Genomic DNA, 7,500 nt, shown 5'->3' with positions numbered 1-7,500 from the left:
AGACAGTTGTATTGTGGCAGAGAGGCAGAGGGGAGCCAGACAGACTGTAGGCAAGCTTAATAGGGGAGGCATTGATGCTGGCTGCCTGCAACAGAGCCTGTCTTGGCTGGGTGTGATTCATATCTCAGTGCCTCTCTGTGTGTGCGTGAGTGTGTGAGTGTGTGCATGAGTGCGTGAGTGTGTGAGTGTGTGTGAGTGTGTGTGTGTGTGTGTGCGTGTGTTTGCGTGCGTGAGTGTGTGAGTGTGTGCGTGAGTGTGTGAGTGTGTGCGTGAGTGTGTGTGTGAGTGTGTGTGTGTGCGTGCGTGCGTGCGCATGTGTGTGAACATGTGGGGGGGGGACACTGTGAAGCACGATATATCTTATCGATCCGTCTTTTTTTAAAGGCAGCATCGAGGGGGAACGTTGTCCTTGAGCAGTACAATACATCACACACACACACACCTCCCGATCGAGAGGCTTTCCAGCCCAGATTTATCATCGGGTAGTGAGTTTTGAGTCAATATTATTAATTAAAGATAATTTTGTGATTGTCAGATACGTCTTTGTCACATTATAGCCCCTGTAAATTAGATTCCCTCCAATAACAAAGCACCTTGGAGAAATATGTTATAGGAAACGGAGAAAGGTAGAAAGGTCCCCGATCACTAGAAGTTAATGGCTTTAATTCTTCATACTAGAAAAACTACCTAGTCCCTCTTAGTATTTAGTGCAAAAATACCAACCAAAAAAGCTTTTATGATTTGGTATATCCACAAGGACATAAAAATGCCACTTTTGAACTTTTTTAACTTTCTTTAATTCTGTTGACCCTCAGAACAGATGCCATATTCCCCACAAAGTGCACTAAATACAGAATAGGGTGCCATTTAGGCTGCAGGCTTTTCAACACTTTCACAGCGTGACCATCCAACCTCTGTTTTCAGGAGCGATTTTGCCTGTTTCCCTGCTGCTAATTCACTGATGAAGCCCATTACTGTGCTTAGAAAAGCATTTCTCAGACAGCTGCCATTAGAAACGACCAATGCAAAGTCTAGAGCCTCACTATTCTATACTAAACACCTCAGCTCGAAGGTAACACAACCCACACAAAGACTACACTGTAGTCTAGCTAGTCTGTGTCCTTTGTCTCTGCCCCCCTCTCTCTCTCTCTTGCCCCCCTGAGAGTGCTGAGTTTTTAATGGTTGCCCACTAGTTTCAGCAGCAGGAGCTGTCCACTGGGCTCAGCACCAGGAGCTGTCCACTAGTTTCAGCAGCAGGAGCTGTCCACTAGTTTCAGCAGCAGGAGCTGTCCACTAGGTTCAGCACCAGGAGCTGTCCACTAGGTTCAGCAGCAGGAGCTGTCCACTAGGTTCAGCAGCAGGAGCTGTCCACTAGGTTCAGCAGCAGGAGCTGTCCACTAGGTTCAGCAGCAGGAGCTGTCCACTAGGTTCAGCAGCAGGAGCTGTCCACTAGGTTCAGCAGCAGGAGCTGTCCACTAGGCTCAGCACTAGGAGCTGTCCACTAGGTTCAGCACCAGGAGCTGTCCATAGAGAGAATCTCAATTGGATTAGCTTGATTCCTCGTGTCCTCTCCTTGCGTCCTTCTCTCACCTCCTTTTGAAAAAGGTCAAAAGTAATCTAAATGAAACATAACGCTCCTTCTCCACTTGAATGTCATAAGGCAAATTGTTCACAGAGGAATAATCCTAAGATACATGTGTAAAGTGGTCAAAATAATTAGCTAGCTGTGCTAGACATTTTATAGGTAAATTAATAAGTAGCGTATCGATTTTAAATGTGTGCATGCTTTTCTCCTCCGAGAAAACAACAGCTGATTCAAAGGGGGTCGGGGGAATTGCAAAACTCATCTGCAGTACTACAACCTGAGTATCCTCTACCGGAGGAGGCTGTCGAAAAGCTGAGCAATCTCCTCTGTTCAACTATTAACGAATCGACATTCATCTCTATATGGCGCCCACTTATCGGTTTCCGGATCACTGAGGAGAGTAGGACAGAGGAATCGAGGAGAGGACAAACTTTTCCCAATTGAGAATCTTGCATAGAGGCGAACAGGGAAGCTGGGAGCTATCCACTCGTTTCAGCCCCAGGAGCTGTCCACTCGTTTCAGCACCAGGAGCTGTTCACTAGTTTCAGCCCCAGAAGCTGTCCACTCATTTCAGCCCCAGGAGCTGTCCACTTGTTTCAGCACCAGGAGTTGTCCACTAGTTTCAGCCCCAGGAGCTGTCTACTAGGTTCAGCACCAGGAGCTGTCCACTAGTTTCAGCCCCAGGAGCTGTCCACTAGGCTCAGCCCCAGGAGCTGTCCACTAGTTTCAGCCCCAGGAGCTGTCCACTAGGCTCAGCCCCAGGAGCTGTCCACTAGTTTCAGCCCCAGGAGCTGTCCACTAGGCTCAGCACCAGGAGCTGTCCACCAGGTTCAGACTACATTTCCTTCAGCAGCAGAAAACATATCACTGATATTCCACTTTAAAAAATGAACAATGATCCTGTACTACTAATGGGCAATCTATATTTCCTTAAGCAGAATTTACATCTCAAATCAAATAAAATCAAATTGTTTTGGCCACATACACATATTTAGCAGGTGTTATTGTGGGTGTAGCGAAATACCAACAGTGCAGTAATATCTAACCCTAACAAAACATTTCACTGATCTTCCACTTAAAAATAGTTTTTACAGTGATCCTGTACTAATAATGAGCAATCTAAATTTCCACACTACTAACAGAGGGAATTAAAACATGACGCTTGAACGCCCAGTGTATAAGGACAGTGCTCACATACAGAACAGTCCTGGGTGTTGGTTTATATTTTCCATCATGTTCCCATGTGAATTAGCTAGTGATTCCCAAATACAACATCAAACACAGGCGATAGCTATCCTGGCGCACAGCCTCTACTGCACGCACAGCTGCACACGCTCCGCTCCAGAGACGACACGACCGCTCTGTGGGGAGAGAGAGCCACCGCTGCCTGCGCCGCACAATGTCTACCGCTCTGAATTAATACAGGAAAGAGAGGGGGGGGGGGCAATAGAACGAGAGAGAGTGAGAGAGACTGAGTGAGAGACAGGGAGGAAGAGACAGAGACAGAGTGAGGTGGGGAATGTGATTCCAGCCTAGCGCTCCGTTGGCTGGCTAGGAGAGGCAGAGAATCTAGGCTTGGCAGTGGGCTTGGCTTGGTTCATCTCTGCCTTTCTTTCCCCCTCTTTGTCTCTCTCTGTGGGCAGCAGTCGTCGTCATTGGTTCCTCTTGGGTTTGCCGTGGTTGCCTGGAGAGCCGACGGTGGTTGGGGACCGGTGGGAGGGTAAGTCAGACGCCTTACTCTCTGGGTTGTGTTCTGTTCTGCTGCAGTGCCTTGTTCGACAAGGGTCTCTCTCTCTCTCTCTCTCTCTCTCTCTCTCTCTCTCTCTCTCTCTCTCGCCTGCTCGCCTCACACATTCTACATACAGCCTCTGCCTGTTTCCCCCTCCCTCCTCCCTCCCTCCTTCTCTCCTCCCTGTCTGTGTCTCCATCGCTCGCTCCGCTCTCTCCTCTGCCTCCCTCCCTTGTTTTTCTCTAAAGTGGCTGCAGAGCTCCCCTTTCATTCACTTCTCTCCCTCCATTTCTCAAGTGCTACAGGAATGAGCAAGAACACCCCGACTCTGATGACAGTGACAAAGAAAGAGTGAAAGAAAGGAAGGAGGGAATGTACAGAAGAGAGAGGGAGGTGAGAGAAAGAGAGAGAAGAAAGGAAGGGAGAGAGAGAAATTGCCAGTGTCGAAAACGAAGTGTGTGAGAGAAAGAGAGAGCGAGAGGGAGACTGGTTGCAGACTGACTTTCAGACAACTGTGGGAGAGGAAGCAAAAAGAGAGCTTTACCGTCGCCATTTCAGTAGGTTTCTTTGTCTTGCTTGCTCCTGTTCTATATTGTGGTTGTGTCGTCTCAGTTGTGTTTGTTATGAACATAGAGAGAGGCTAGTCAACTGTGAATAGTGAGACTAGGGCTGTGGTAAACATTCCAGCACACAATGTTGACAACATGCTTCATCTCTGATGGGATTATGGCGTGGAGCTACTTTCCTGCAATGAGAAAAATGCCACTTGCTGTGAGTTAGGACAGATGAATGTGGTCCATAAGGCTAATGTATATATATATATATATATATGGATACAAACGTTGTCTCTGCATGAGTGTGTCGGTTGCTGTTTGTTGTTTTGTTTTTGTTTCGACAAAGTTATGCAATGGCTTGAGGTAGGGATGCGACCACTAAAGTTGATCTTCCTGATGTGTTGCTCGTTACCTCAGCAATGGACACTACTAGTATGAGCCCCACTAACACTTACCGTAACTATGACATACTGTAACAAACAACTGCAATGTCTATCCATCAGCGACCACAAATACAGTCATTGTCCAATTAAAATCTTTTAAAAAGCTTATTTTTATTTATTTATATATATGTATATACATATATATATATATATGTATATACATATATATATATATATATATATATATATATATATATATATATAGTTGCAAAACTGACATATACCCCTTTGTAAGAGAGGTGCCTTTGTTTATAGAAGCCCCTACATAAAAGGGAGTGTTGCAAAAGCTATTCACAGAACTTACTGTGCTATCAGGAATGATTATACCATCTGAAACAAATCTACATTTGATCTGAATGCTCATCCTGCTGTTCCAGGAGTGGAACACAAACTGGAAGGAGCCTCTTTGTTGAGCCTGGTCAAAGTCACGCACACTTCGACTGCAGTTTTGAGCAGACAGGAAGAAACATCTCTAGCATTGTCGCCTCACGGTCAATCACACGGCGATGGCTTTGACTTGAATGGTGGGTTCGTCGCTACGGTCACCCGTTCTGCGTGTGGCAATGTGAAGGGAGCCATTTATGAATTTACGAGACAAACTTATGGCAGGGCTTCTGAGATCCGTTGACCCGTGGACTGTCCCCATCCCAGTTAGCCCAGCCATGCTGAACGAACCCCTACAATGTGGTTGCATTAAAAAGGAGAAGAAGAAAGAAACATCCTTGCGCTGCAGGGAGTCTGAATACTCAGAGGCAACCGCTATCTAGGGTAATGAAAGACTATGTTTAATACGGGATCAATTCCCTTTTGCTATCCAGACCTTCGCTGCATTGCAATGCTGTGTATTGTGTGCCTGCTTTTTTTTTAAAACACAAAAAAAACATTCCCAATGGGAAATAATAGTGTTTCTCCGTGTGGATGGTTGAAAGAGGGAAAGTTGGGATGATGGTTGAGGATGAGGCCGAGTTAATCAACATTATCGAACCTTTCGGGTCAAAGTGGCAACATCTTCATGGAATGTATTCTCACTATGAAATCCGAAACTGTGTTAATTACCAACTGTATTAACAGTACTACCATGGCTATTGTAGTTGGTTTTACGAGGATCTGTCTGTCTGCCTTGTCTGTCTGCCTTGTCTGTCTGCCTTGTCTGTCTGGACAGATGTGGACAGTGGCTTAACTCCTCCTTCATTGTTGGTGAATCTAACTATAGGATCTGGTGGGGTTGCATGTGGCTTGAGCCCAGTATACATGCAGACAGACACTCTGATTGCTGAATCGTGTCATGCTATTAGCCAGTCTCCAAGGCTGTGAGGCAGGCTTCTGTTGGGCCTGTCTGCTCACACACACACATGCACACATGTGCGCGCGTGCACACACACACACACACACACACACACACACACACACACACACAAAGAGACAGACTGGTGAATGAGGCCTGATCACACACACTTTAGTGCACACAGCATAGCAACGATACACTTAAATATACTTGTGAATTAGACTTTATAATCTCCTGCTGCTACTTCTGCTGTTGCTGTTGTTGTTTTGGTTGTTGTTGTCGTCGTTGTTGTTGACAATAATAATGATGACGACTCATATAAAGTCATTGATACAACAATAAAGCATATTGAGAGAAACCGTCACACAAAGCGTAAACAAAACTTGCAGACTGTATGAGTGCACACTCTTGGCCTGTCCTTGACTCTCTGCTGCCACAATGGTCCTTGTGGTTGAAAATGGTACGTCCTTCCATTGAACAAACACAGCACTATCTAATAATATTTAATACTAATGGGAGCTGGCATTGATAAACACATCACTATCTAATAATATTTCATACTAATGGGAGCTGGCATTGATAAACACATCACTATCTAATAATATTTCATACTAATGGGAGCTGGCATTGATAAACACATCACTATCTAATAATATGTAATACTAATGGGAGCTGGCATTGATAAACACATCACTATCTAATAATATTTAATACTAATGGGAGCTGGCATTGATAAACACATCACTATCTAATAATATGTAATACTAATGGGAGCTGGCATTGATGAACACAGAACTATCTAATACTATGTAATACTAATGGGAGCTGGCATTGATGAACACAGAACTATCTAATAATATGTAATACTAATGGGAGCTGGCATTGATGAACACAGAGGGTAGACAGACGCAACAGTGGAGAACACGGTCTTATGCTGCTCCTAGTTGCCTTGCCTACCCAATAATAACCAATTACTTGTTCCATAACTGCACATGGTAACCGTACTGTGTACATACAATCAGTTTGGAATATGGCAGCTCAGTAAGGCTAGTCATGACCTGACCAAGCCATCAGGAATCTGTGAGTAACTTTACTGATCTGTTCTATGTATACATAAAAAGGGGGATAGGGACAGACAGACAGGCAGACAGGCAGGCAGGCAGGCAGGCAGGCAGGCAGGCAGGCAGGCAGGCAGGCAGACAGACAGACAGACAGACAGACAGACAGACAGACAGACAGACAGACAGACAGACAGACAGACAGACAGACAGACAGACAGCGAAAGAGCTATACTCTACTACCATCTGTTTGTTGCCACATAAGAAGTTTCAAGCATTGAAGGCTATCTTCCTGAATGAAAATGTTTAACCAATTGACATGACCCAGATTATATCAAATGACACATGATATTAATAGAATAGTAGATAGAGTGAGGATGATAGAGGATGAAGTCGATTTTTCCAGACTGGCTTTTATTCTCTGACGAAGTAACTTTCCTATGAAGTAGCTAGGTGCTTAGCAATATAAGATTATCATGAAACATTTTAGCTTGAGATAAACGTGCTTTTTGAACTCAGGACGGAGAAATGTTCTCATATAACCCATGCCAGTGAGGTTACTCCGAAACCAGTGACTCAAGTGGCCTGCTACTGCAAAATAGTTGAGCTTTCTCTCTCTATCTCTTCCCCCAATGCCCCCCTCTCTCTCTCTCTCTCTCTCTCTCTCTCTCTCTCTCTCTCTCTCTCTCTCTCTCTCTCCCTCTCTCTCTCTCGAACCTGTCCTATTGTGTGCTGCGATGCAAGGCTGTAGGGAGGAGAGCCAACCAGAGCTAAGGTGAAGGATTAATCCTGCTCTGCATATTTAACAGGCAGAAGCCATCTCATCCCCTCATGTCCTTTGGCTGG

At 45.1% G+C, this 7,500-nt stretch overlaps 1 protein-coding gene across 5 annotated transcripts in view; it reads left to right on the top strand.

Moving 5' to 3' along the window:
- Nucleotides 1-3,597: 3,597 nt before the first annotated feature.
- Nucleotides 3,598-7,500, top strand: part of LOC139415307 (myelin transcription factor 1-like, a) — a 49,957-nt gene continuing 46,054 nt past the window's right edge. For all 5 annotated transcript variants that reach the window (XM_071163344.1, XM_071163345.1, XM_071163341.1 and 2 more), the window contains exon 1: nucleotides 3,598-3,871. The gene's annotated coding sequence lies outside the window, so the exon portion shown is untranslated. The remainder of the gene's footprint in view (nucleotides 3,872-7,500) is intronic.

The sequence above is a fragment of the Oncorhynchus clarkii genome, chromosome 8 (genome assembly GCF_045791955.1).
Source record: "Oncorhynchus clarkii lewisi isolate Uvic-CL-2024 chromosome 8, UVic_Ocla_1.0, whole genome shotgun sequence".
Taxonomy (NCBI): Eukaryota; Metazoa; Chordata; class Actinopteri; order Salmoniformes; family Salmonidae; genus Oncorhynchus; species Oncorhynchus clarkii.
Note: the sequence above shows the minus strand (reverse complement) of the source record. Positions and strands in the feature narration are given on the sequence as shown.